The sequence below is a fragment of the Lissotriton helveticus genome, chromosome 7 (assembly GCF_964261635.1).
Source record: "Lissotriton helveticus chromosome 7, aLisHel1.1, whole genome shotgun sequence".
NCBI classification, from domain to species: Eukaryota; Metazoa; Chordata; class Amphibia; order Caudata; family Salamandridae; genus Lissotriton; species Lissotriton helveticus.
The window spans coordinates 1154374044-1154401539 of NC_136068.1; the positions used below are offsets into that span (position 1 = coordinate 1154374044).

General features: G+C 45.2%; 1 protein-coding gene across 1 annotated transcript in view; it reads left to right on the plus strand.

Moving 5' to 3' along the window:
• The window catches only part of LOC144770057 (ATP-binding cassette sub-family A member 10-like), a 1719125-nt gene that overhangs the window by 1151935 nt on the left and 539694 nt on the right, over positions 1-27496 (plus strand). The window lies entirely within an intron of this gene.

A 27496-nucleotide genomic window follows, 5' to 3' on the forward strand; every position in this document is an offset into this window, starting at 1 on the left:
GCTCTTTTCAGAGCTACCCTACCTGTAATCACTCAAAATGATTATTTTACACTATTATTTTAACTATTTTTCACCAAAGTACGCTCCCTGGTACGCTCCCCGGTGCGCGTACCGGGCGCTCTCCCCGCGGAAATCGGAAAAAAATAAAAAAGATTTTGCCCCGCGGGGCCCTTTTATGGCCCCCACATCAAACCTAGGGGGTCATTTTTGGTCATTTCCCTCTTTGTTTTTTGCCACCTCTTGTGTCTCGATCCTACCGAGACACAAGATGGCGGCCGCTGCGGACTGTTTGGAATGTTTACAGACACCCGAGAGCCAATCAGCTTTCCGTGCGCAAGTCGCGTGGCGCGCCCGGAGCGCTCCCCGGTGCGCGTACCGGGGCGCGCTTATAGATATATAAATTTTTTTGAACCTAAATTACTAAAAATCCTCTGGAGCACATATCTTGAGACATAGCAAAGGCACATCGGGCTACCAGTCCCTACAATTTTGCCAAGTTTGGTGAAAATCCATTCAGCCGTTCGAGCTAAAAGTGCGACCGACCGCCCTATGGAAATTAACATGGGGAAAACATGTTTTGGGACCCCCTTTTATCTTGGCCCCCGCTTAACGAATCCCCCCCAAACTTTCAGAGAAGGAGCGGAGCGCCGCGAGGCAAAGTTGCAAAAAAATTCAGGCAGATTCCTCAACCGGCGCCAAAGTTATTCCCAATAGAATGTTGCGATTTCCCTATGGAAATCAATCCTAACTATAACTACCTACTGGCGACTGCCAGTAGGTAATATCTATATATATATATATATATATATATAGATTCCAACCGGAAAGTCGATGCGGCGCTTCCACATCAAACCCAGTGCGCAGACACAGATGAATAAATCCACAGCCAGACTTTCTTAGGATATTTCTTCGTCCTTTATTGCATATAAAGTGCAGAGGTGCAACACACTGCCAAACAGACGCGTTTCGGGCGTGAACGCCCTCCAAACTTTCAGAGAAGGAGCGGAGCGCCGCGAGGCAAAGTTGCAAAAAAATTCAGGCAGATTCCTCAACCGGCGCCAAAGTTATTCCCAATAGAATGTTGCGATTTCCCTATGGAAATCAATCCTAACTATAACTACCTACTGGCGACTGCCAGTAGGTAATATCTATATATATATATATATATATATATATATATATATATATATATATATATATATATAAGCTGTGTCAGCTGAAACGCGTCTCTTTGCTGGGTCTAGGGAGGCTTATCTAATAAAAGGCCTTAACCCAAATAGCCCTTGTGTGCGTGCTCTTTTTCCAAAAGTGGATCAGAGGTTTTCTTATATATATTTATATATGTATATATTAGCTCCAAAGGAAACGAAATGCTGCACTCCCATCGGCTTTATTCAGATAACTTATTTTATTGAATTCACAGATCCCCCTACGCGTTTCGAAATTCCATCCTCTTCCTGATGGTTTTGTATCTGTTTTCTATTAGTGATAAATATCGCCTTAGTTTTATGCATTCTGGGATGTGTAGTCTTCTTTTAATCTGCACCGTGAGTCATTATAAATTGCATTTTTGCGGCTGGCACTGTCAAAATATTAATATGACTTATATGAGTATTCACTTGCTGGACAAACCGTAGTCAAGTTCTTTTTAACTTAATTGCTGCACCGTATTTGGAAATAATTATTATTTCACCTTTTGCCCTTTGAAATGCTCACAGTTTATATTTTGCAGTTCCCAGTTTGTTAATATGCTTTGCCTGAAGTTATACTCGTGCCCCTAGGCCCCCAATCCATACAGAGGCTGCATCCGTATTTCAGAAACATTCCTATAGAGCAGTCACTCACCTTAGACCTGGTGAGACTGCTCTGTCCTTCACAGGGCTGCGCTTGGCTTCCTTGGAGTTCAGACATCCAATCCTCTGTCGCAAGTGCTTAGTACATGAGCAGGAGATTAGTATCTCCTCGCACCCTCATGAATTATTTTGAAGCTTCCAGCTGTACTGTGTGCTACCGCTTGTGATATGATCCTAAAAACAAAGCAGTCTAGGCCATGCACTCTGCTGCTGGTGCAAGCATTAGGGTATAGATCCAAACCCTGATAATATTAGCTCTAGAGGAAAAGAAACGCGACACTCCAATCAGCTTTATCCAGATAACTTCTTTTAATTGCACAGTCATTTTACAATGAATTCACAGATCCCACTACGCGTCTCGACATTCCGTCTTCTTCCTGGTGGTTTTGCATCTGTTTTCAACCAGAGATAATTATTGCCTTACTTTTATGCAGGTAGCTGGTGAATTTCTAAGTTTAAGAAAAATGATATTTGCTAACTATAGCGTCCCTATAACCTTTGTTTTTTCAGTGAAAATATATATATAAATATATATTGCAGCAACAAGTATCGGAGAATCTTCAATACCAAATGGAAAGCACACACTGTAGCAATTGATTAAAGTATCCAATACTTTATTAGTGCAGACCTCCCCTCCTGACAGATGCGTTTCGCCTTGCAGCTTTTTCGATGCCAGTTACCCTGTGCCGGCTTGGCAATATTTCACACAACAGCATGTCACATGATTTGTCCTTGACATAAATGATGCACTATCATTTTACTACAACAGACTAAACAATTGGTGGCCATCTTGTAACGTAGTGTGTGAATTTCAATACTGCCTATTACAAGCAAAATAGTGAGTACGTGAAAAATAAAACTTTTTTAAATCGTCACCCATTGGGATCCATATTAATTCATGTAAGTATCCAGCTATTTATATCGCCAAGTTATGCCTAAACGAAAAATTCATTATACAATTCTAGAGAACTGGCAAATAAAGCTGTTACTTTAACTTAAAACAATATCTATATGCGCAATGCATGTTCAGAAATCCCAATTGCATCATAATTACGCCCTCAATGGGCATTTACCAAGCAGCGAATTCATTTATCAATGCATTTGAATTACCCACGTTTATATTTCGCCCTAATGGGCATATTGTTCTGCTGTAATCAAACAATCATAAGCCACGTCCTCCTCTACAAAAATATATCTCTTTTCAACAGTGGTATTTGTTCTCAGTTCATGTCCTATTCTTTCAGATGCACCCAACGCTCTTCATCATTGTTAAGCCCAATAGGGGCCTTTGTTTGAAGATCTATGATGTACCTGGACTCTAGTACACATAGCCTTTTGCCTATCGCCCCCACTTTCCCGTCTCTCTATTTGATCTATGCAATAGTATTTTAGGAGGTCTCGGTCACTATGATAGAATTGTTCGAAGTGACGCGCCACTGCATAGCTCGCATCTTTGTTTGTTATTGCGCGCATATGCTCAAGGATACGCTTCTTTGCTGGATTGATGGTAATACCAATGTAGCGTTTGTGACATGGACGTTCTAAACAGTATACGACCTATTCTGAGTTACATTTAAGAAACTTTTTTAATTCTCTGGTCGGTTTAGGATTCCCAGGCCTTCCCATGTAAGTAGAAGTTTTTTTACTGAATTTGCAAGCCTTACAGCGTAAACATGGATAAAATCCCAAGACATTGATCTTGTTTCTAGTTGTCATTCTGGGATCAAAATGGCGTGTGTCAAGTGGTCACTCAGAGATTGGTAACGTTTATAAGTTATTAGAGGACGAGACTTTAAGAGATTTTTTAAGATAATATCCGTCTGTAAGATGTGCCAATTTTTCTGAAAAATATGCACCACTGCACTAGATGTAATGTAATGTAATGTAACCGGTTTTATAAAGCGCATGGTTACCTGGAAGCATCCCAGCGCTGCACTAGAATCAGGCTCAAGAGGGAGAAAGGGAGACAGAAGGTCACTTGGGGAAAAGAAAGGTTTTCAGGAGCTTCCGGAAACGCGAATGGCAGGGTTCCACGCGCAGTTTAGAGGGGAGGGAGTTCCACAGTGAATCCGCATTAACGGAGAAGCGGCGGCCTCCTCTGCGTGCCTTCTTGAATCTTGGCACTCTGGCCAGGCACTCATTATCGGAGTGCAGGGGCCTATTAGCCTTGTAGGGCGTAACTAGACTCTTCATAATAGAGGGTCCATTACCTTGAAGAAGTTTATGGGCAAAACATAAAGATTTAAACTTAATCCTTTCACGAATGGGGAGCCAGTGGAGCGATTTGAGTGCTGGTTTTGCTGACGTCCTAGCTGAGGTACCCATCAATAGCCTAGCTGCGGTATTTTGAGTCTGTTGAAGTTTATTAATGGTGGCTTCAGGGGCCCCCAAATAAATAGCATTGCTATAATCTAATCTGGACAAAACCAGTCCTTATACTAGCAGCTTCCTAGAATGCTGCGGAAGGAGGGGAAGGACTTTCCGGGCAGACCGAAGAAGGCCAAAACAGATTCCTGCCACTTTTTTTTGCTTGTGTTTTAAATGAGAGATCCTGTTCCAACCAGACCCCTAAGCTTTTCATTTCTTTTTTTGGGCTGGGAAGATCCCCCAGACAAGCAGGCCAGTTGGTAGTGGGTATAGAGGTCCCCTTGTGACCTAGTAACATGATTTTGGTTTTTGACCCGTTCAATTTGAGAGAGGAATCACACATCCAGGCATGTTTTTTCGTCAAGCATGAACGAAAACTGTCCGGGCATAGGTCAAGTTGGGAGAGTGAGATGACCAGTTGGGTGTCGTCTTCATAACTTACAATTTTGATCCCAAACGGGACAACCACATCCTCCAGGGGGGCCATGTACACATTAAACAATGTGGGGCTTAAAGACGAGCCCTGCGGCACGCCACACTGGAGGGGGATTGAGGCAGATCGTGAATTGCCTTCCCAAACTTGAAAGGTGCGATTGTTCAGATATGATGTTAACCATGCCAGGGCGGACCCCCTTACTCCCACCTCAGCCAGACGCTGGATAAGGACACGTGATTAACCATATCAAAGGCTGCACTCAGATCTAGGAGGATCACTGCCACTGATCCTCCCGAATCCAAGATGCACCTTGCCTCCTCGATGACAGAGAGGAGGGCCGTATCCGTGCCCTGGCCTGGGCGGAATCTGGTTTGAGAGCTCTGCAGTAGTTCATTCGACTCCAGAAAGTGGGAACGTTGGTAATTCACCAATCTTTCTGTGATCTTACTGAGTTCTGGGAGAAGTGAAATTGGACTAAAATTTGCCATCTCCAGTGGGTCAAGATGTGGTTTCTTTAAAAGGGCCTTCACAATGGCCCCTTTCCAACTGGGCGGAACAATGCCCTGGGAAAGTGAGGTGTTAATAAGCTCAGTTGCCGGTGTAGCAATGGTAGTGGCGATGTGTTTGAGAAACCGCATAGGGACCGGGTCACTAGGGGAGCCGCTTTTCATAGCAGCTAGGACTTTAAGGAATTCCTCACCTGAGACTGGATTGAAAGCATTAAGCTGAGGGCCCACGGCAGGGAGCAGGCTGTCGGCGTTTGCATGGCTGTCCGATTGAGGCAGGGTAGTTAAGATGTTTTTCATTTTTTAATCGAAATAGTTGGCAAGTTCATTACATTTGGCTCCTGACGTGTCTTGAGACAATGGGGGGTCAGGGACCTTCAGTAGTTCTTTGACAATCTGATAGGATTCTCTGGTAGAGTTAGAAGAGCTTTTAATTCTTTCATCAAAGAATACTGTCTTGGCGTTTCTGAGGGCGACTTTATACGCTCTAATAGCAGCATGGTTTGTATCTTTATTTGCATTGTTCCAGTCTTTCCTCCAAGTGCACTCGAGCTTCTTACAGTCTTTCCTTAAGATTCTGAGCTCTGGAGTATACCAGGGGGCAGAGCCTACTCTCCCAATATTTTTTCCCAGTCTTTTTTTTTTTTGGCAAGACTAGGTCCAATGAGCTCGTGAGCCAATTTTTAAGGTTGGTTTCTGCAACCACGGGGTCCGGATCATGGGGAGGGATGGAATGTTCAAGTGTGCGAGTCCAATTTTCGACTGAGAGCTTAGACCAAGCCCTCTCAAAAGTATAGGTACTAGGGGTTTGTGGTATTTCGAACTCGCCCTGCCAGGAGAAAGGGATCAAAAAATTATCTGACCATGGGAGGGGGAAGGGGGGGCTAGCCTGAAATGACCGAATATTGGTAAAAACCGGGTCAAGGAGGTGGCCTTTATTATGTGTGGCACCCGTATTAACTAGTCGTAGCTCGTATGATCTAAAATCGAGTTGGAGGTCCTCCGCCACTATGTCTAGGGGGTCATTAAAGTGGAGATTGAGATCCCCTAGAATGGTAAAATTGGGGGCGGAGGACTCCAGGACAGTAACTGTTTCCAGGAGGGAGTTAACAAAGTGGCTGGAATTCCCAGGGGGGCGATACACTAAAAGGCCAATATAAGAGGTGGTAGAAGATAATTGAAAGGAAAAATGGCAGCTTTCAGACTCCGCAATGCTGCCATCCTTCACTCTACAGACGAAATGATCTCTGTACAGTAAGGCCAGGCCGCGCCCTCTACCAGAGGGCCTAGTCTGAGAGTGAATTCAAAACCCCAGGGGGAGTGCACGGACAATGTAAGCCTCTGAGTTAGAGGTTAACCATGTTTCCGTAAGAAACAAGATATCTAGGTCGTGGTCCTGTAGCATAAAATTAATCTCCAGAGAGTGCTTGGGGAGGGCCCTACAGTTCAATAGTGCCATGCGCAAATGAGTGGGGGCTGGAGGGTTATGATTTAATCCCCAAGAATGTGAGCTGCAGAGACCACAGTGAGTATATGTGTCTTCCTGCTTATGCACATAATGACAGAGCGTATTCTTGGGGGGTCTCAGTAGGAGAAGATCCTTCCGTGAGTAGCAAATATGACCGTCAGCCGAAATGAGCATAAATTCTGGCCCAAGGCCCGGCTGGGCACCGACGGGCACAGACGGGCTTGCCTCTGGCGCGCCTCCGGCGCGCCATCGGCGCGCCCGCTGCGCCCGCTGCGCCCGCCCGCCCGCTGCGTGGACGGGGAGTGCCGTTCATTTTATAGTGCGAGGGCCCCAAATCGGCCGTAGCACTAGAACGCTGCCCTGCTCCTCACACAAGATGGCGCCGATGTCTGCGCCTGGGGGGGAGAGGATCGTCAGCCTATCGAGCCCTAAATCGGCTCAGAAATGATAACAGAGGTCCCACGAGGGGAGAGCAAGCAAGAGGTGTAAATGCAGGCAGGTAAGAGTGTAGCAGTTGTACTGAGAGAAACAAATACGTGGTCTTTTAAAATGCGGCGATATCATAAAACTGAAGCTACAATTTAGAATAAGTGCCCTAGCTCCCGGCTTCCGCCTCAGGAGCGCTAATTCTGGCAAGTTACCTGTCTTGCTTCAAGCGGCCAATTTATAGTGCGAGGGCCCCAAATCGGCCGTAGCACTAGAACGCTGCCCTGCTCCTCACACAAGATGGCGCCCGATGTCTGCACCTGGGGGGGAGAGGATACTCAGCCTATCGAGCCCTAAATCGGCTCAGAAATGATAACAGAGGTCCCACGAGGGGAGAGCAAGCAAGAGGGTGTAAATGCAGGCAGGTAAGAGTGTAGCAGTTGCACTGAGAGAAACAAATACGTGGTCTTTTAAAATGCGGCGATATTAAAAAACTGAAGCTACAATTCAGAATAAGTGCCCTAGCTCCCGGCTTCCACCTCAGGAGCGCTAATTCTACTATTGTAAGTAGTGATCATTTGCATATTGTTTTCCTCAGCGCCAGGTGTTTTAGTTTTGGCCACCAATAGATTCCTTTGTTCCAATTTCTCAACTTTAGCCTCAGCCTGTTTTAAGATGGATTTACTATATCCACGCCTTTTGAATCTTTCAATTGCCACGTCTTTAGCTGATTCGAAATCTCTTTGGTTGGAACAATTGCGTTTAATGCGGAATAACTACCCAAACGGGCTATTACTAATCAGGTTTATTTTTATTTTATTTATTTAAAAAGTTTTCTATAGCGCTGGCCTGACCCTAGGGTATCGGAGCGCTTTACAACAGATACTAACAGATAATCACCAAATACATAGCAGATAGTCACCATATACACAAAAGAAGGGCAAACACGTTAATAGAAGAGCCCACAATAGAGGAGCAACACATTGTAGTGCAGGACAGAATTGTCTTCCGGGTTATTCGGAGTTATTGAGCTTGTACAGAGCTCAATGTCCGCTAGCTGCCTCAAGCTATCCATTCCCTTGGGAGCGGTTGAGGAACAGGGTTTTAAGTTGTCTTTTGAATTCAACAAAGGAGGAAATGGTTCTGATGTGAGGGGGATTGGAGTTCCAGATTTTTAGAGCGCTTCCGGTGAAGGATCGATCCGCAGTCTTTTTTCTTGTAGTTTTTGGAGGGATGAGTAGGAGGGAGTTTGAACTTCTCAGGTTCCTGGTCTGGCCGTCTTTTTTGATTTTTTTCGCAAGGTATTTGGGTTTGCCGGTGTGAAGGTCTTTATTAGTGAGGCACGCTATTCTGAAGCTGATCCGCATTTCGACTAGAAGCCATTTAAGTTCTCTGAGTGCAGGTGAGATATGATCGAATTTCTTGATACCGGTTATCATTCTGGCAGCCGCATGCAGCGTTGTTTGGATGGGAGCCAAATTCACTTTAGGAACTCCAGAGAGGACTGCGTTCCTGTAGTCCAGTCATGACAATAGTACTAGTGGTTATGTGGCCTGTTTGAGATCACTGGGCGGAATGAAGGGTTTTATTTTGTTCAATAGTCTGAGGTTAAGGTAAACACTTTTGGCCGAATTCTTAATATGTCTCGTCATGTTCAGTTTTGGGTCTTGGGTGATGCCTAGCGATTTGACAGAGTCTGCTAGAGTGAGATTCCCGTTGAGCGCATCAATGGCTTTTAACCATTCTGCAATTTGGGGGTTATCTTCCTTATTCGAGATGAGGAGTATCTCCGTCTTGTCGGGATTTTGTTTAAGGTGGTTGCATGTCAGCCAGTATTGTACATCTCTCAGTACATCATTGAGTCTTTGAATGTCTTTGAGTGAAGTAGTTTCCAGATAGATCTGGGTGTCATCAGCGTAGAGATGGAAGCATATGTTGGCTTTCCCAAGTAGTTTGGAGAGCGGTTCCATGTAAATGTTAAAGAGTTGCGAGATTGCACTGAGCCTTGAGGGACGCCTTTATTGACTTGTTGGAGGTCGGAAGTGAAGTTTTTATTTTTATTTTTTGAGTGCGAATGTGTAGAAAGGAGGAGAACCATTTGACGACTACCTCGCCAGGTCTTTCTTGGAGGGCCCCTATGAGGAGTTTGTGGTCTACAGTGTCAAAAGCTGCCGAGAGGTCGAGGAGAATGAGGAGGCAGCATTGGTCAGAGTCTAGTGAACTGTGGATATCGTCAATGATGTTAAAGATCGCGGTTTCTGTGCTACAGCCTTTTCTGAAGCCAGACTGGTGGGGGCCAAGAGCTTGATGTTGTTCAGGTGTTGAGTTAGTTGATGTAATATGCATCTTTCTAGGGTTTTTGAAAGAAGGGGGAGGTTCGACACATGTCTGAAGTTGTTCAGGTCTGTAACATCTAGGCCAGGATTTTTTCAACAAGGGTTTGACTTGACCCATTTTAAGGCAGTCTGGAACAACTCAGGGAGCTGTTTATGATTGTGCTCCAGAGCGGCGCTAAGGCGTGTTTCCGTTTTTTGGTCAGTAGGAGAGGAATGCGGTCTAGGACCTGCGCTGAGGGTTTGGAGGAGGATATCAGCCTGACTATCTCAGTTTCCTGAATGGGGAAGAAGCTTAGCCAGGAATTGAAGGAGGAACCAGTAGAAAGATCATTTGATCCAGCCAAGATGCTCTTCGTGGGGTGCATGTTGTTGAAGTCCAATGAAAGTTTCATTTTTGTGATCTTATATTATATTATTTGAAGAAGTTGGTGAAGTTATCGCATAGTTCTTTGGAAGCCTGTATGGAGGAGGACACAGGCTTGGAGGTTGTCTAATGATACTATACAGCTCCTTGGGTTTGTTTCTGGCACTGTCCAGCGCCGAACGTAAAAAGCTGGATTTCTTGTTTTTGATGTGATTGTTGTACTTCCTATGGGCTGATTTGAGTTGATCACGGAGGATGGAGGTAGGGTTATTTCTCCATTTTCTTGAATTGAATTGAATTGAATAAAAACTTGTAATGCGCAACTTTGCCAAAAGGCATCAAGGCGCCTATAAAAAAGATCATAAAGGGCAATCCGATGACTAAGGATAAGCTTTGACAAAAAGCCAGGTCTTCAAGGCTTTTCTGAAAGACTGCATCGATGGCAAAGTCCTAATGTCACAGGGTACAGAATTCCACAATCTAGGGGCAAGGCTAGAAAAGGCTCTACCTCCCCATTTAGCTCTTCGCACTCGGGGAACCGAAAGAAGATACTTCTTGGAAGAACGAAGGCTTCTGGAAGGAGCATAGGGAATCAGCAGAACTTTTATTCCTCCTGTTACCTTTCTGGACAGGGCCCCGTATACCAAACAGAGGACCTTGAAGGAAATCCTGGCTTCAATTGGGAGCCAGTGCAGGGATCTCCTGGCAGCAGTGGCTGACGACCTCCTAGGCAGATCTAAAACAAACTTAGCTGCAGCGTTTTGCACAATTTGTAATCGCTGTAGCAAGCACTTGTTTAATCCCGCATATAGGGCATTACAATAATCAAGCCGAGAGGCTATCAATGCAACCGCAGTTTGCTTACGGGCTTGTGCGGATAGATAATGCTTGATCTTCTGCAAGATCTTAAGGGTGCCCCAACAGGTGGAGATTGTCCTATTGACTTGAGAATCCAATGCAAGGGCCGGGTCAATCATGACCCCCAGATTTCGTGCTAGGAGAGTAGGTACAGGGCAAGTCCCCAGGGATGTAGGCCACCATTCCGACGACCAGATGTCATCTTTCCCGCCGAACACAAGGATCTCCGTCTTCTCGCCATTTAGCCTCAATGAATTGTTAATCATCCATTGGGCGACTGCCTCCATGCAGTGTCTAAAGTTGGAGGCAGAAGAGCTAACAGACTGGGCGAGAGACAGCAATATCTGAGTGTCATCGGCGTAGGAAACTACCTCCATCCCAAATGATCTAACAAGTCTGGCCAGAGGGGTCACATAGTTCTTTGGAAGCCTGTATGGAGGAGGACACAGGCTTGGAGGTTGTCTAATGATACTATACAGCTCCTTGGGTTTGTTTCTGGCACTGTCCAGCGCCGAACGTAAAAAGCTGGATTTCTTGTTTTTTGATGTGATTGTTGTACTTCCTATGGGCTGATTTGAGTTGATCACGGAGGATGGAGGTAGGGTTATTTCTCCATTTTCTTGAATTGAATTGAATTGAATAAAAACTTGTAATGCGCGACTTTGCCAAAAGGCATCAAGGCGCCTATAAAAAAGATCATAAAGGGCAATCCGATGACTAAGGATAAGCTTTGACAAAAAGCCAGGTCTTCAAGGCTTTTCTGAAAGACTGCATCGATGGCAAAGTCCTAATGTCACAGGGTACAGAATTCCACAATCTAGGGGCAAGGCTAGAAAAGGCTCTACCTCCCCATTTAGCTCTTCGCACTCGGGGAACCGAAAGAAGATACTTCTTGGAAGAACGAAGGCTTCTGGAAGGAGCATAGGGAATCAGCAGAACTTTTATTCCTCCTGTTACCTTTCTGGACAGGGCCCCGTATACCAAACAGAGGACCTTGAAGGAAATCCTGGCTTCATTTGGGAGCCAGTGCAGGGATCTCCTGGCAGCAGTGGCTGACGACCTCCTAGGCAGATCTAAAACAAACTTAGCTTCAGCGTTTTGCATAATTTGTAATCGCTGTAGCAAGCACTTGTTTAATCCCGCATATAGGGCATTACAATAATCAAGCCGAGAGGCTATCAATGCAACCGCAGTTTGCTTACGGGCTTGTGCGGATAGATAATGCTTGATCTTCTGCAAGATCTTAAGGGTGCCCCAACAGGTGGAGATTGTCCTATTGACTTGAGAATCCAATGCAAGGGCCGGGTCAATCATGACCCCCAGATTTCGTGCTAGGAGAGTAGGCACAGGGCAAGTCCCCAGGGATGTAGGCCACCATTCCGACGACCAGATGTCATCTTTCCCGCCGAACACAAGGATCTCCGTCTTCTCGCCATTTAGCCTCAATGAATTGTTAATCATCCATTGGGCGACTGCCTCCATGCAGTGTCTAAAGTTGGAGGCAGAAGAGCTAACAGACTGGGCGAGAGACAGCAATATCTGAGTGTCATCGGCGTAGGAAACTACCTCCATCCCAAATGATCTAACAAGTCTGGCCAGAGGGGTCGCATAGATGTTAAACAGGGTCGGACTTAACGCCGACCCCTGAGGGATCCCATACTTGACCGGCAGGGATGGAGATAGAAACTCCCCCAGCTTCACTCTCTGCTCCCTCTGGCCCAAAAAGGAGGCCAAGAGACTAAGAGCAGGCCCCTCCACCCCTATCTCCCTCAGTCGGGATGTTAACACAAGGGGAGATAGGGTATCAAACGCAGCCGAAAGATTTAACAGGATCAGCAGAGTACTTATGCCCTTGTCAACCGTGGTGCGGATGTTATCAAGCACCACAGTGAAGGCCGACTCAGTGCTGTGTCCCTTCCGAAATCCGTGCTGCGAATTATCCAAGTGACCAGAGGCTTCAAGAAAGGATGCAAGATGCTGGTTAAGATGGATTTACAGCATCTTTCCTGGGGCAGGGAGCAACGAAATGGGGCGGAAATTGTTAAAAACCTCCGGGTCCAGGGTTGGCTTTTTCAAGAGGGGTTTGACCACCGCTCTCTTCCATTGAGAAGGAAAAATGTCATCCAGCATTGCCCTATTCATAATCTCCAATAAGGGGGGCAAGAGGGTGTCCTTACACTGCTTGAGGAGTTTAAGGGGGCAAGGGTCGAGAGGGGAACCCGACCTAGTCTTGGCCAGGAGAGCATCCAGTTCCTGCAAAGAAAAGGGGGGAAAGTTAGAAAGGCCGATCATAGTAGCGGGTCTACCAGCTTCTTCGATGGCCATAGCCTGTGATGTGGCAGCCTGGGAAATAGGAGAGGATATCGAGGTCTTTTGTATCTTTAAAGCCGAGACAATATCAGCAATTTTGGTGTGAAAGTAGAGGGCAATATCATCACACAGCTTCTGAGTGCAGATGACGGGATCCGGGGTCTGCAGGGTAGTCAGCGGATCCACAATATTGAATAGCTCTTTTGGCGAGGTAAGGGCAGCAGTGAGATTCGAGAAATACTCCTGTTTAACTTTTATCACCTCAGCCTTATATTCCCTCAGAAGAGTTTTATGGGTGTTCCTATCCTGCGTATTCCAACTAGCCATCCAAAGTCGTTCCTGCTTCCTGCAGCCCTGTCTTAGAAGTCTTAATGACTCCGAAAACCATGGGGCCGACGGCCTTTTCCTGGCCGAATAGCGTAGGGAGGCAGGTGCTAATTCATCCATGGCCACTGTGATGGCACTTTCTAGCTTACTGACCGCTAAACCTACATCCTCCTCTGAGGAGATCACCGTAATGGAAATTAGGGGGGCCAGTAAGTCATTTGTTATCCTCTTCAAGTTTCATCTTAATTCCATTTTACTAAAGCCCTTCAGGATATTATCTATAGGAGTACTGTCCAATATCAAGGGAACTGCAGAGTGATCTGACCATGTAAGCGGAAAAGGAGCTTCTGGGGTCAACCGACTATCGTTTGAAAAAACCCCATCTAATGTGTGGCCAGCCTGGTGAGTGGGGCCCTTAACTAATTGCTGCAGGCCACAGGCCGATAGGGTATCAAGGAGAGAGAGGGTTTCTTTCACCTCTAAATCTTCAAGATGGAAATTCAGATCTCCCAGAACCGTGACATGGTCACAACCAAAATAGGGTTTTAAAAGACTAAGCAAATCTTGTCCAAAGCCTACTCTGGACCCAGGCGGTCTATATATAAGAATGCCCATAAAAGGCACAGCATATGAAGCATTTATGGAAAAATGTAAAGCCTGAAAAGAATCACAAGGAGCCGATAGAGGGGTGATGCAGCAAGAATGAGAATCCCTGTACAGAAAGGCCAACCCCCCTCCTATATGACCCACTCTATCGTGCCTAACTAGGGTATAGCCTTCTGGCACTGCTTCCACTAAGTCAGGTCCCGATGATTCTTGGGCCAATGTTTCTGTGATGAAGACCCAGGAGGGTCTTCTATCTAGAACAAAGTCTTTAAAAGAGACATTATTCTTAACCAAAGATCTCGCATTAATCAAGAAACCATAGTCCCTAATTATACTAGTTGAGGGAGTGCCTGTAGAGCCTAACTTCCACGATCCAGGGGATAACACAGCTCCCATAAAGGTTGACCTGAAGCACCTACAGACAGACAAATTTTGAAGGGCCTCGGGGGTGAATGAGTGATGGTACGATAACCGCTGAGGTTTAAGTTTCCGTAGGAACTGATGTGAGTACCTGAGGCGGCCACATCCATCGCCCATCAGGCAGGGCGTCCCCTCGTCCATCCCGTCCTTAGCACGGACGGCCACAGACGGGCTGGACTCTGGCGTGACTCTGGCGTCACTTCGGCACACACGCCGTGCGCATGCGCCGTGCGCATGCATATTAGGAATTAAATAGTCCTCTAGCCCATCAACCTGACTGCTAGAGCGCTAACCGCAATGGCGTTCGTCCGCCGTCCTCTTCCGACCCCCCAAGATGGCGAGGAGACTCCGAGGAAGCACGCAGGTAAAGCACTAAAACAACAATGTGGGGCACAAATTATGGTGCAAGTATGTGGAGAATATTTTAAAAACAGGGGAAACAGAAAAGAATATTTAAATAAAAAATCGACAAAACGAGGCATTAAAAATATCGAGCAGTGCTAAATAGTCCCAGCGTTACGCGCAGTCAAGGGTGCCTTTTCAAGACTGACCTCGTGTTATACTCCACCTTAAATAAGCCTTTAGGTTTCCTCTAGCCAGTCAACCTGACTGCTAGAGCGCTAACCGCAATGGCGTTCGACCACTGTCCTCTTCCAACCACCCAAGATGGCGAGGAGACTCCGAGGAAGCGCGCAGGTAAAGCACTAAAACCACAATGTGGGGCACAAATTATGGTGCAAGTATGTGGAGAATATTTTAAAAACAGGGGAAACAGTAAAGAATATTTAAATTAAAAATCGACAAAACGGGGCATTAAAAATATCGAGCAGCGCTAAATAGTCCCAGCGTTACGCGCAGTCAAGGGTGCCTTTCTTTGGCTCTTAGTTCTCTTCTTTCAGATTTGAGGTCGGATTTGAACCAGGATCTTGATGGAGTGGCTCGTCTCTTTTTCAGCTTTTTCAGCTTTAGGGGAGCAAGTTGGTCGAGCATGGACAATAGTTTTGCGTTGTTTGTTTGTGGAGAGGTAGTCGTTGGTGTCAGGAAGAAGAGAGCCTATCTGCTCTTCAAGGATTCCCACGGGAATCTGTGAGAAGTTTCTCAACCATTTGGGGGGGGTCTTGCATAGGTGTTTGAACAAGAGTTAGTTGATTGATATGAAATAAGATCATATTGTGATCTGACCAGTCGACTGGGAGTATGTGATTGATTGTGATTGTGTTTCTTTGAGCGATGATGGCATCCAAGGTGGCTCCTCTGTAGTGAGTCTCCTCAGTGCAGTGCTGGATTAAATTGTTGTCACTTAGGAAACTGGATAGATATTGGATTAGCGGGTTATTAGTCTCATTCCATCACAGGTTAAGGTCACCAAGGATTAGATTATTGGCATCTCCGAGTGCACCATGAGCTATCAGGTCAGATGAGTGTTCCCTGAAAGCGGAGGTGTTATCTGAAGGATGATAGGGAAGATGGCAGCGTAAAATTCCATTATCTTTGGTCTTGATGTTGGTTGAGAGACATTCAAATGAGTTGTATTTGTATGAATCTATTTCCGTGATGACCATGTTGTTTTATGGATGATAGCTACCCCTCCCCCTCTTTGGTCTTTCTGTCTTTGTTGATGATGGAAAAACAAGGGGGAACAAGCATGTATAAGCATGGTGAGGCTAGTTCATTGAGCCAGGGCTCCGTGAGGAACGCAATGTCAAGGTCATGAGAGAGAATGGCCTCTGCTAGTTCAGTTGCATGCAACAAAGCCGACCTGCAGTTGATGAGCAAGAAATTGGTGAAAAGCTTTTTGTTGTTGGGAATGTTTTCTATGGGCGCCCTAGGTAGGGTGGTGAGGACGGGTGGTCTCGGGGGTTTTGTGCAGGGAAGGTCTCTTCGGAGACCCGTGAACACTTGGATTTTGGATTTGGGGGAGTCAAAGGGGGTGCGTCATACGAGAAGTCTAAATCGGCTGCTTCAATGTCAGACATGGCTGCTTCTGCTGTAGTGGGTCTTGAGGTTGGGGGTTGAGCACCAGTATTTGGGTGTGACTGATCCCTAGTGAGAAGGGTTGCGATTTTAGAGGCTATTTGTGTCCAGGATTCTGTGTCCAGTCTTGGGGGTCTCCAAGGCAGAGTTTTGAGGGTTTCTGAGAGCCAGGAGGTGCTCTTGTGGCTGTTGGAGTTGGAAGTGGGGGGAGCCCAGGGGGGAGATTGGTGCGGTCTACGTGCCTTATCAAGGTTGGAGAGGATTTCGGACAGGCCCTGGGTGATCATGTCTATCTGTTTTTCTAGTGATGGTTTTCTGTTGGCGGAGCGCGTTCATGATGTTGCGGTGGGAGGGTCAAAGTGGGGAGTGGGATTTTGTTTTCCTTAGGGAGTTGTGGTGTGTTGATAGCAGTGGTACTGTAGTTTGTGGTCACTCGGGGAAGGTGGACAGTGGGGGTATGGGGTGGAGAAGATTATATTTCTTGTTGGGGCCTATCCGCTGTAGCTGAGAGTTGGGTTATGACAGGTCGGGGTAGGTGTGGGAGAGAGGAATGTAGTGTGGGGAAGAGGGCATCGAAGGCTTCAAGGTTCTCATTGTTTGCTTGAATGAGGACAGTGCCGTTATTGTAAATTGTAACAGAAGTGCTCCCTCTTCTTGAGGAGTGATTAGGGAGCAAGGATGTTAATTTGCAGGTGTGTGGTGTGGATGTGGTTTTGGCCATGTAAAGTTGTGCTCTGAGGGAGGAGATCCAGACTTCTGGTCTCTCCGTGTGAAAAATTAGGTCAATTTTAAGCAGACCTTTGGAGGAGGAGTGGTAGATGTCTGTTAATAGGGTTTCTCTGTGTTTTCGGATTAGTTTCTGTTTGAGACTTTGTTTTGTTTTAGCAGACAGGTGGGGGGAAGTTCATGGTGAATGAGTTCAGGCTGTGAGGTTTCAAATGGGTAGTTAGGGATTGGGTGGGGTGAGTTGGCGAGTCATGAGCCATAGTGTGAGCTCTGTGCACAGAGGGATCAAGCCTCTGAAAAGTAGTGTAGGGGAGGAGGGGAGAAAGGCAGATCCACAGAGAGTGCGCCAGTTGTTGCGATAAAGGTTGTCGTCAGTGCCGGTCTTGGGCCAGTTAGGAGTTAGACTTGGGGTACCAATGGTCGTGTGATGGCCATCTTAGGGCTAGGCAGGATCCTGAGCGGGATAGTAGCTCCATGTTGGGCTTGTGCTCTAGTTACAAAAACTACTTTCGATCATGTAGGTGGTTGCTGGAATCCCCTTATTTAGAGCCCTTGCCTCTGAAATTAAGTTAGTGGACCTTGATTAAGGGTATGCTGTGGCTCTTGGTGCTCTCGGGGCAGCCGTCATGAGACCGGGCAGCCTCAGCAGTGGGCATGGGGCTTCCTGAGGGGCTGAGAGCTCTTGAAAATGTTCTCAGTTCTATAGGGGAAAAAGGGATCCTGACCCAGAGAGTTATGTGCATTAGAAGTGTCAGGCGCCTAGGAGCTGAAGCAGCACAGTAAGGGATGGGGGATCGCCATCTTAGGGTCAGGCCGAATCGAGGGAGACGATGTGCTATTTTCAGGGTTTGGTCGCGCTGTAGCGCCAGTCTGGGACACTTCTGGGCCAAGCTCAAGGGGTGAGGGCCTCTGATTTTAAGTCTGGGGGCCTTGGGGTTCGACGGGCCCTATTTCTTGGTGTTGCACTCGTGAATGGCGGCCATTTTGAGGTAGGCCGCTCTGTGAAGGTGTCTTTCCAAATCTAGGGTCTGCGCTCTTGATTAGGAGGGAGCCCTTGTTTGGTCTGGGAAGCCCTTAAATGTAGATAGACTGATCTCTTATTTTGTGGTAGGGATCCCTTGGTGCTTAGCGCGCTCTAGTCTTTGGTCCTATAGTAGAGTGCGGCGGCCATTTTGAGGCCAGTCAGTCTGTAATTGTGGTTGTTAACTAAGTTGAGATATGAGCCCTCTGTTCAAGCGAGAGCGCTCGTCTGGCTAATTGTTTCCTTTTTAGACTGATAAGGAATCGTGGCCTCAGAATAACTGGTGGGACTTTGCTGCCCGGTGAGCACTATTCCTTGTTTGAATGGTTGCGAGTGGCGGCCATTTTGAGGCCGGTCGTCTCAGGCTGGGATCTTTCTTATTGCCGGTTCTGTGGTTATTGGTTAGTTATGTGCACTGATCGCAGCTTCTTATGGATTATTGGAGATGTGTGTCCTCTGACTGTGAGGTTGGGGACTTTGGGGCTCGGCGGCCTTAATCCTTGGTGGATTGGTCACGCGTGGTGGCCATTTTGAGGCCAGCCGTAATTGCAAATGCTCACTAAAATTTGGATATGAGCACTCTGATCGAGCGAAAGCGTTCGTCTGGCTAGCAGATACCTTTGGGGTGATTCGGTAGTGTGGCCTCAGCTTAATTGGATGAGGGCTGTGTTGCATGGTGGGCCCTATTACTTAATGGAATGGTCAGGCGTGGCGGCCATTTTGATGCCATCATCTAAGCCTTATAAACTTTCTTAATGCCTGAACTGGGGACTTTGCTCAGGTATGGGCACTCGGCTGGGTCGCAGTTTCTTTTGTATAGCTGGGGATGTGTGGCCTCTGATTGAGGGGATGGGGGCCTTGGTGCTCGGCAGCCTTAATCCTTGATGGAGAGGTCGCACGTGGTGGCCATTTTGGGGTCGGTCGTCCTACCTCAGGCGCTGCTCCAGGGCAGAATCTGGGCAAGAATCCTTCCAAACTCGAGACCTGCAGCCCTTGCTCAGGAGAGAGCCTTTGTCTGGGCTGTGGTTTTGTTAGGAGGTTTCTCAAGTGTCCAATGCGGATCCTGTAGTGCTTGCTGTCGGGCTGCTGGCAGTTTTGGGGTATCGGCGCAGGACGAGTTTTTCCACTATGGTCAGTGTTGATGCCGTCTTCAGGTTTCTTCACATCGGTAAGTGGCGTAGCGGTGTGATTGGGGGAGATGGGGTTACGGGAGGGGGATTTAGGGGGGAATCACTGATGTGGTGAACCCAGTCCCGGGAGCCAGGTTTCAGAGCTCCCTCCCTGCGGCCATCTTTTTTTCTAGCATGATACCGCATTTCCGGCGGTTGGTCTAGTTTGTAAAGTGTTGTTCTCAATAAAAACTTCCAAATCCAAGTAATTTACCGAGACCTCACTGATTTGGCCTGTGAATTCTAAATTCATCCCATTGTTGTTCAGAGAGGATATATACTCCTCAGCCGAGGAGCGACTTCCCCTCCAGACAACAAATAGGTCGTCAATATGCCTGGGCCAGACAATAATGCTATCCAGGCAGATTTCATCTGCCTCCCCCCAGGCCACGTGCTTCTCCCACCAGCCCACAAATAAATGTGCATAGCTCGGGGCGAAGCACGTGCCCATGGCGTTACCGCGTTGTTTCTGATACAATTTGCCAGAGAATAAAAAAACAAATTGTTGTGTAAACAAAAATGAATCATTTCTAACAACATGGTGTTGTTTATATGGAATTTTGGAGCCCTTCTGTTCAAAAAACATTTGACTGCTTTCAAACCATCTTGATGGTGAATGCAGGTATAGAGACTTGTGATGTCAAGGGTAATCAAAAGCATATCAGGCTCCCACACATTACCCTCCGTCAATCATAGAAAATCTTGAGTATCTCTGACATATGATGCCAGGTCTTTGACTAGCGGGCTTGGAAAATAATCTATGTAAAATTATGTATTTTCCAAGAGACTATTTATTGAGGCCACAATGGCCTACCAGGGGGTTAACAGGATCCTTGTGGATTTTGGGTAAGTGGTAGAATGTTGGGAGAACCGGTGATTAACAATATAAAGACAAGGATTCATCTTGACTTAACATCCCCTCATCCCTCCACCCTGTTAAAAACGTGTGGTAATTCTTTACACAGTTTGAATAATCCATTCTATTAATAACTGCGTAACATTCTGTGTCCCCAAGTTGTCTCAAAGCCTCTTTCAGATATTGCTCTTTATTAAACACAACAATATTGCCTCCTTTGTCTGAGGGCTTAATCTTCAGTGTCAAGTCAATTTTTAGTGTCTTAATCGCTTCCCATTGTTTCCTTGGCATGCTATAATCATTTTTGGGTTTGCTTTTGTTTTCTGTTACTTTTTAGGTCTTTAAGGATTGCTTTGCTAAAGACATCGGTGCTATCAAAGGGGACTTCTGGCATCATTTTCGATTTTCTTTTAAATTTGCTTGTGCCCCCTGTTTGTTCAACATTTGTGTCTTCCGTATGTATCCTAGGAATTATTCCTTCTGAACTAACCCTTTCCAAATTCTGCATTAAAAGCGTTTCCAGGTCTTGGCTGCTCAATTGGTCCAAGACGTTTTCTTCAGTACTTTGTTCCTCTATAGATTCATCTCTCTTAGGGTGTAAAATAAAGATTTTTTTTTTTACTTTAATTTTTTTATATATTTGAATAGATCTATTCTGGTTTGTACGTAGTTATAATCAGAAGTGGGACAGAAGCTCAAACCTAATTGCAGAACCTTGATTTCATCTTCCGTCAATGGTCTGCTTGAGAGGTTAATTACTGTCCGGAGGTCTTCGTTGTTTACCATTTCCCCCGTTTCCCCTTGCTGCGTGTCATCATCGGGGTCAGTCCATCTTCTCCCTCTTTCCTTCCTCTCCTTGTTTTGTGTTTCTTTGTTGATGCTTTTTCTGTGGGGGATGGGTCCTCTGCATTGTTCTTTGGCGCGGTTTTCGCATTAGCTGTTATTCCCGAGAATAAGGGGAGTCCTGATTGCCTCTGTTTTCATCCGTGTTTGTGGCTATACACACATACCTCTCTCTCTCTCTCTCTCTATATATATATATATATATATATATATATATATATATATATATATATATATATATATATATATATATATATATATATATATATATATATATATATATATATATATATATTACCTACTGGCAGTTGCCAGTAGGTAGTTATAGTTAGGATTGTTTTCCATAGGGAAATCGCAACATTCTATTGGGAATAACTTTGGCGCCAGTTGAGGAATCTGCCTGAATTTTTTTCCTCAACTTTGCCTCGCAGCTCTCCGCTCCTTCCCTGAAAGTTTGGGGGAGATTCGTCAAGCGGGGGCTGAGATAAAAGGGGGGTCCCAAAACGTGTTTTCCCCATGTTAATCTCCATAGGGCGGTCGAACTCACTTTCAGCTCGAACGGCTGAATGGATTTTCACCAAACTTGGCAAAATTGTAGGGACTGGTAGCCCAATGTGCCTTTGCTATGTCTCAAGATATGTGCTCCAGAGGATTTTGAGTAATTTGAGTTCAAAAAAATATATATATATCTGTAAGCGCGCCCCGGTACGCGTTCCGGGGAGCGCACCGGGCGTGCTACGCGACTTGCGCACGGAAAGCTGATTGGTTATCGGGTGTCTGTAAACATTCGAAACAGTGCGCAGCGGCCGCCATCTTGTGTCTCGGTAGGATCGAGACACAAGAGGTGGCAAAAAACAAAGGGGGAAATGACCAAAAGGGGGCAGGGTACACCCCCCCTGACCCCCTAGGTTTGATGTGGGGGCCATAAAAGGGTCCCGCGGGGCAATTTTTTTTTTTTCGATTTTCGCGGGGGGCACGCCCGGTACGCGCCCCAGGAAGCGTACCGGTACGCGTACCCTGCAGAAAAAAGATTGACAGAGATTTTTTAAAACTATAGGTTTATTTTTATAAATTAAAGGTAGTTCTAAAAAGAACAGTTTTTTATTCTTTTTGTTGTTTTATATTTTTTTTATTGTTTTTTGGAACATTTTTTATTCTCCATTTTTTTCAATATTTTAGTTTCTATTTTTGAATATTTGTTTCAAGGGTTACATTACAGTGAAAGGAGCTCTGTCACTCTGTCACAAGGATGGTGTCATCAGTGATGTCATGAGTGATGTCACTGACCATGTCATGAGTGATGTAATATGTGACGTCATCAGCAGTGCATTGCACGCGCAAGTTATAGTGAGTCCAACTAACTATAACGCGGGAATTTCAATGGTTTTATGCGAGTAAAATTTCCAGCTAACTATAGCTGGTGTGAAACCTATGTTTTTTTCAGTGAATATTTATATATATATATATATATATATATATATATATATATATATATATATGTATGTATATATATATATATATATATATATATATATATATATATATATATATATATATATATATATATATACACATACATACATACATACTTATATATCCAGAGGAGACTGTTGTTTTTTTATAGTATCAGACCGCTGTGCCACCGATGAGGGAGCATTGATACCTAGTGGTTGCAGCAGCTGCAGCATATCAAAGGCCAAAGTCATAATATGGTGGTTGGATCGCCGGTGCGGCAGTAGCCATAACACCACCGTGGGTTTGACAGTCCATCGGACCGCCAAACTCCTATTCAGGCCCTTAGTCTCCTGTCCTAAAGTGTGTAATGAAAAACATGTACGGGGGCAGGGTAGGGCTACCCTTACCACCTGGGACCCAGAAGGATTCCCACCAGGCTAAAAATAAACAAACAAAAAAGAATCGACAAACATTTCTGCAAACCAGTGGGCGGTTCAGTTGGCTGGGCCGCACTGTTCAATTATAATTGCAGCCTCCTTCTCAATGCCTTTAACAGCCTCAGGGCTCAAATTTATATAAAGAGGGAGAGGGCTGCACTGCCCCCTTCCTTAGCCTCCAGAGACCCAAGGACCCATCCCCTTTCAGCACCAAAACCAGCAGTGTGACCTTGTAATCTTGGTTGTCTGACACCAACCGAATTGTGCTCTAAACCAACTGGTTATTTATTGACCGTTACTCCACGCCCCAGGTGGAACCCATCCACTTAAACACAATGTGCAGTTTAAACCCTCTGCACCTGTGAAGACTGACTGATTTATGTTTATTTGTGGTTGTTTTAGACAAACTAAATTACGGGGCTTTTTCACAGTTGATTCACATGGATGAAGTTAAGCTGGGAGGCACTGTAGGAATGGTGTTGGGGTATGTATTTATCTGCATTGTATTTTGTGAATACATTGTCTGATTTGGATCTTTGGGCATATGTAGTTTAGGTGGTGGATTTAGGGTTATGGTGGGTTTGTTGATATTGATTTTGTGCAGAGCATATTTATAGTTTTAAAGGGATTATTGACACACAAAATGTTGGGAGACTGAGTATGTTAGCTGATGGATTGTTTTATGTTACAGCTACCCCTGATGAAGGGCTGTCCTGCCCAAAATGCATTGGGTGAATTCTAATGTCATCTGGAATGTGTTGTGAATTTGAAATGTGCTGTTGAAAAAGTCCCAGATGGGCATTTCTTGAGCATTTTAAGTTTATAAATCACTTTGCTTTTGTGTATGATCAGAAAGTACTGATGAACAAGGGCAAGCATGGACTCAAATGTATTAAAAATGGATTATGTGAATGAAAAATGTTTTAAATTAATAAAGTATTTTGGCTTTCACCTACATAGCTGTTCGGCTAGTTACTGGAGTGCAACAGTGTAACAGAAAGGTTTGCAACTTTAAAAAAAATTGCAGCCTGCCTTAGGTCACATAACTGGGTGTAACTGAGAGTTAGGACTTTGTGAAGCTTCCCAGACAGTGGTACAGTAGTGGGATTAGAAGAGACTAAACAGCCTTCCACTGGCAAGATGGACGAGGCGGAGATGAGAACAGAACGACTTGTACCTGAATATGTGGTGCCCTGTCTCCTAACAATACCCTTGACGACCCTGTATTTTCAGTGCAGCCTGCTAGGAGGCAGGGGAAGCAGGAAACTCCCAGAAATTCAAAGAACCTCTCTGGAAACTTCTCTCATCTTCTAGGAGCAGGGCCCCAGGGTATATAAATAGGACTCTCAGACCGATGCTTCAGTTCACTACTGGACTTGTAGAAAGGATGTCTGCGAGGCACTCTGCCAGACTGCTGCTGTGCCCAGAAGGACAACTTTGCTGCCTTGACCCTGCCTTGAGCCCGCACAGACCAGCCTTGCTATTGAACCCTGCATCTTCACCTGCACCCAGGACTTACAGAAGTGATTCCAAGGGCTAGTTTGCTGGCCTCCTCTTCTGAACCACAAGGACATAACAAGCTCCCAACACCTTGTACCTGCAACTGGACCCAGCCTGAGTGAATCGTACACTCTAAAACGGTATCCATCCACACCTGGACCCTTGTCTGTGGCGCCATAGGTGCCCAGATGGCCATTTCCCAAAACTGAGGACTTCAACAAAATATTGCCAAAAAGTGCTCTAAGAACCAGGAGGAGACTGGGCCAAACCTGCTCTCCTATTCGCCTGAGGTGCATCATCGGACGGATTGACGTCACAGCTTCTCCACTACGTTCTCCTCCTCCGCAGCAAATCTGCTTCGGCGCTCTTTCTCCGAAGGGTTATCTGAACTCTTGGAATTGTCGGCGACTACATCCTTCTGCTCTGTCCTGCTGAAGATTTTTGACTTCCATTTCAATTACTTTGTCTGAAGGTAAAAATCTTCAACGTAGCTTCATACCATGACTATCCAACGACTATGCTCCCCCTCAGACACTCCTGCACCCTTGCCCCGCTGAGCTTCTACCTTTTCTACCTTACCATGCCCAATCCACTTTCTGTCTCCAAACCGCACCTTGACTATGCCCCGGTCTAGCTTGACCATATGCCGCAGTTAGCTCTTTTTTCCTTTTAGGCGCTATTCTGAACCTTAAACTTAAAAAATGCAGCACGCTGGTTCTACTGATTTGATTTTTGCCATGTTGATTTCAAATACTTTATTAAAATGTACTCTATTTTTCTAAATTGGTTTGGGATTTTTAATGTGTTTTGTTTGTGTGCTGAATAAATACTGTACACATTATTTCCAAGTTAAGCCTGACTGCTTTTTGTGCCAAGCTACCCTGGGTTTGAGCACAGGTTAATTTGAGGACTTTTTTAGTTCACCCTGCAACAGATTGTGACTGTTGCTTGACCAGGGCTAACACCCCAGTCAACCAACTATCCATTTTCTCAGACAAGCTGTGAGCAGAAACTAGTGTCAGCACACACCAATTAAAATGCACTTCTTTTCAGGAAGGTCCAGAGCAGCATCATGTTCAGAGTCTTCAAAGCTGGAATTGTGAACATTCTGTTTCCATTTCCCTTACTTCTCACAACAATGTGTTCTACATGACTTAGGTGATACAAGCTAACAGGTAGTCTTCTGCACTTCTCTTCTTTTCATCTACAATTACCTAGGGCCCCTGATATTCCAAGTAGGCAAACAGTACATCAAAAGAATGCTAAGTAGTCCAGAATGGCTGCCTGTATATCCGGAAGCTGTTTTCCCCACCTCTTCTGATCGAAATAGTCACCCCAGGAAGGACATTATTGCAGGGAAAAATATGCTATGCTTAATTTGCAGTAAATTAGGGGGTTCTTACTTCATCAATACCTGCTACACAAGTTGTGAGTGTATCTTGTTATTTTTGGAAGGATAATGTTGAGCTTATTACCATGCTAATAAAATATCCCACACCGCCTTAAATTTCAGCATGATACTCTGAAAATCCTGAATGTTATTGTTTGGGATTGCAGACCATATATCGGGTGCTTCCTTAAAAATTCTACACGGCCCCTGACTTTACTTTCAGTGAAGATCTCTGATCTCCTGTTCATCTACTTTAAATGTAGAATTATATATTGACCGTTATAAAAGGAAGGAGTCATCCACTGTATCTGGTGGTAGAGGCATGTTGCTATTGCCACAGACACCAATAGCATCACCAATAGCATCTGCTTTCGACTGTCATTACAAACTTGGTGGAACATCCTGTGATTACTGCAAGCTCCGAAGTCTCCCACGAGCCCCATTTATCATCTAGAGAGAATTTGCAGAGCTGCTGTCTGTCAGAAGAATATACATTTTAAGTGGTTGGTGTAAAGTAGTCATTTATAAATATGATACAAATATACTTTTGAAACCAATTATCCAACTTCTTTTTAGCTTCAGTCGGTTGTATATCAGCACGACTTTGCTTTTCAAAAAGTTGACTTTTTAAACAAAATTATTTGAAATCTTCAACATACTGAATCATGCAAATGACAATTTTCTCTGTTGTAATTTTAGTTTGTGAACCAAACAAGAGAGAGAGCACCAAGGAGCTAGTTATGGTCCAGTATCCATGCTCCTTAAATATGACATAAAACCAAAAAAGGTAACACTGTTCCTAAGGCACGGCATAAAAATTACCCAACTGCCCTAAAGAAAGGAAAGAAAGTCTAAAAAGAAAAAGACCCCTAGATTAAGGCAGACCCACTCGTAAGGGGGAAGAACAAGTCTTGCCTCTTGTTGCTCTCACACACCCCAAAGGGGTGTCATGCTTCATCATCGGGCATTTGCTCCTCGTAGGGCCGGCACTGCAATCCCCTACAGGTCCCCCAAAGGGTCACTTTATCGAAGATCTCTTCAAAAAATGCAAGATGGTGCATGTGGGTGTGTGGGTCCTATAGTGAGGGTGAAAAAAGTGCAGAATACATAAAAATATTTCAGAGGTTGTTGATAAAAAGATAAGGTGAAATCAATTCCTATGGGTAAAATATTTCCCCAACCTGTTCAATGTGCCAGGATATAGAAAGTCCCAGTCCAATGCGCCAGGGTATCGTAAGTCGACATGTTTCGCGCACAGCCTGCCACAAGGTTCAATAGCACTTCATCAGGCCTGAGAATTATTAGGTGATGTGCACGTTAAAACAAATATAAAAACAATTACCCTCAAAGTAAGTAAGGGTGGGCCAAACTACTGTATGTCCTCCAGCTTGAATAATGGTAGAGGCCACTCCTGAGAAAACCCATCACTCTCGGGAAAATAACTCCACTGACTGGAGACAATGGACGCCCGTACCTAATCAGGAGTGTACCATTATCCACGCTGTAGGACATACAGTAGTTTGGCCCACCCTTACTTACTTTGAGGTTAATTGTTTTTATATTTGTTTTAACGTGCACATCACCTAATAATTCTCAGTCCTGATGAAGTGCTATTGACTCTTGTGGCAGTCTAAGCGCGAAACATGTCGACTTACTATACCCTGGAGTATTAAACAGGGACTTTCTATATCCTGGCACATTGAACAGCTTGGGGAAATATTTTACCCACGGGGGTTGATTTAACCATATCTTTTTATCAACAACCTCGGAAATATTTGTATGTATTCTGCACTTTTTTCACCCTCACTATAGGACCCACACCCCACACACCCACATGCACCATCCAGC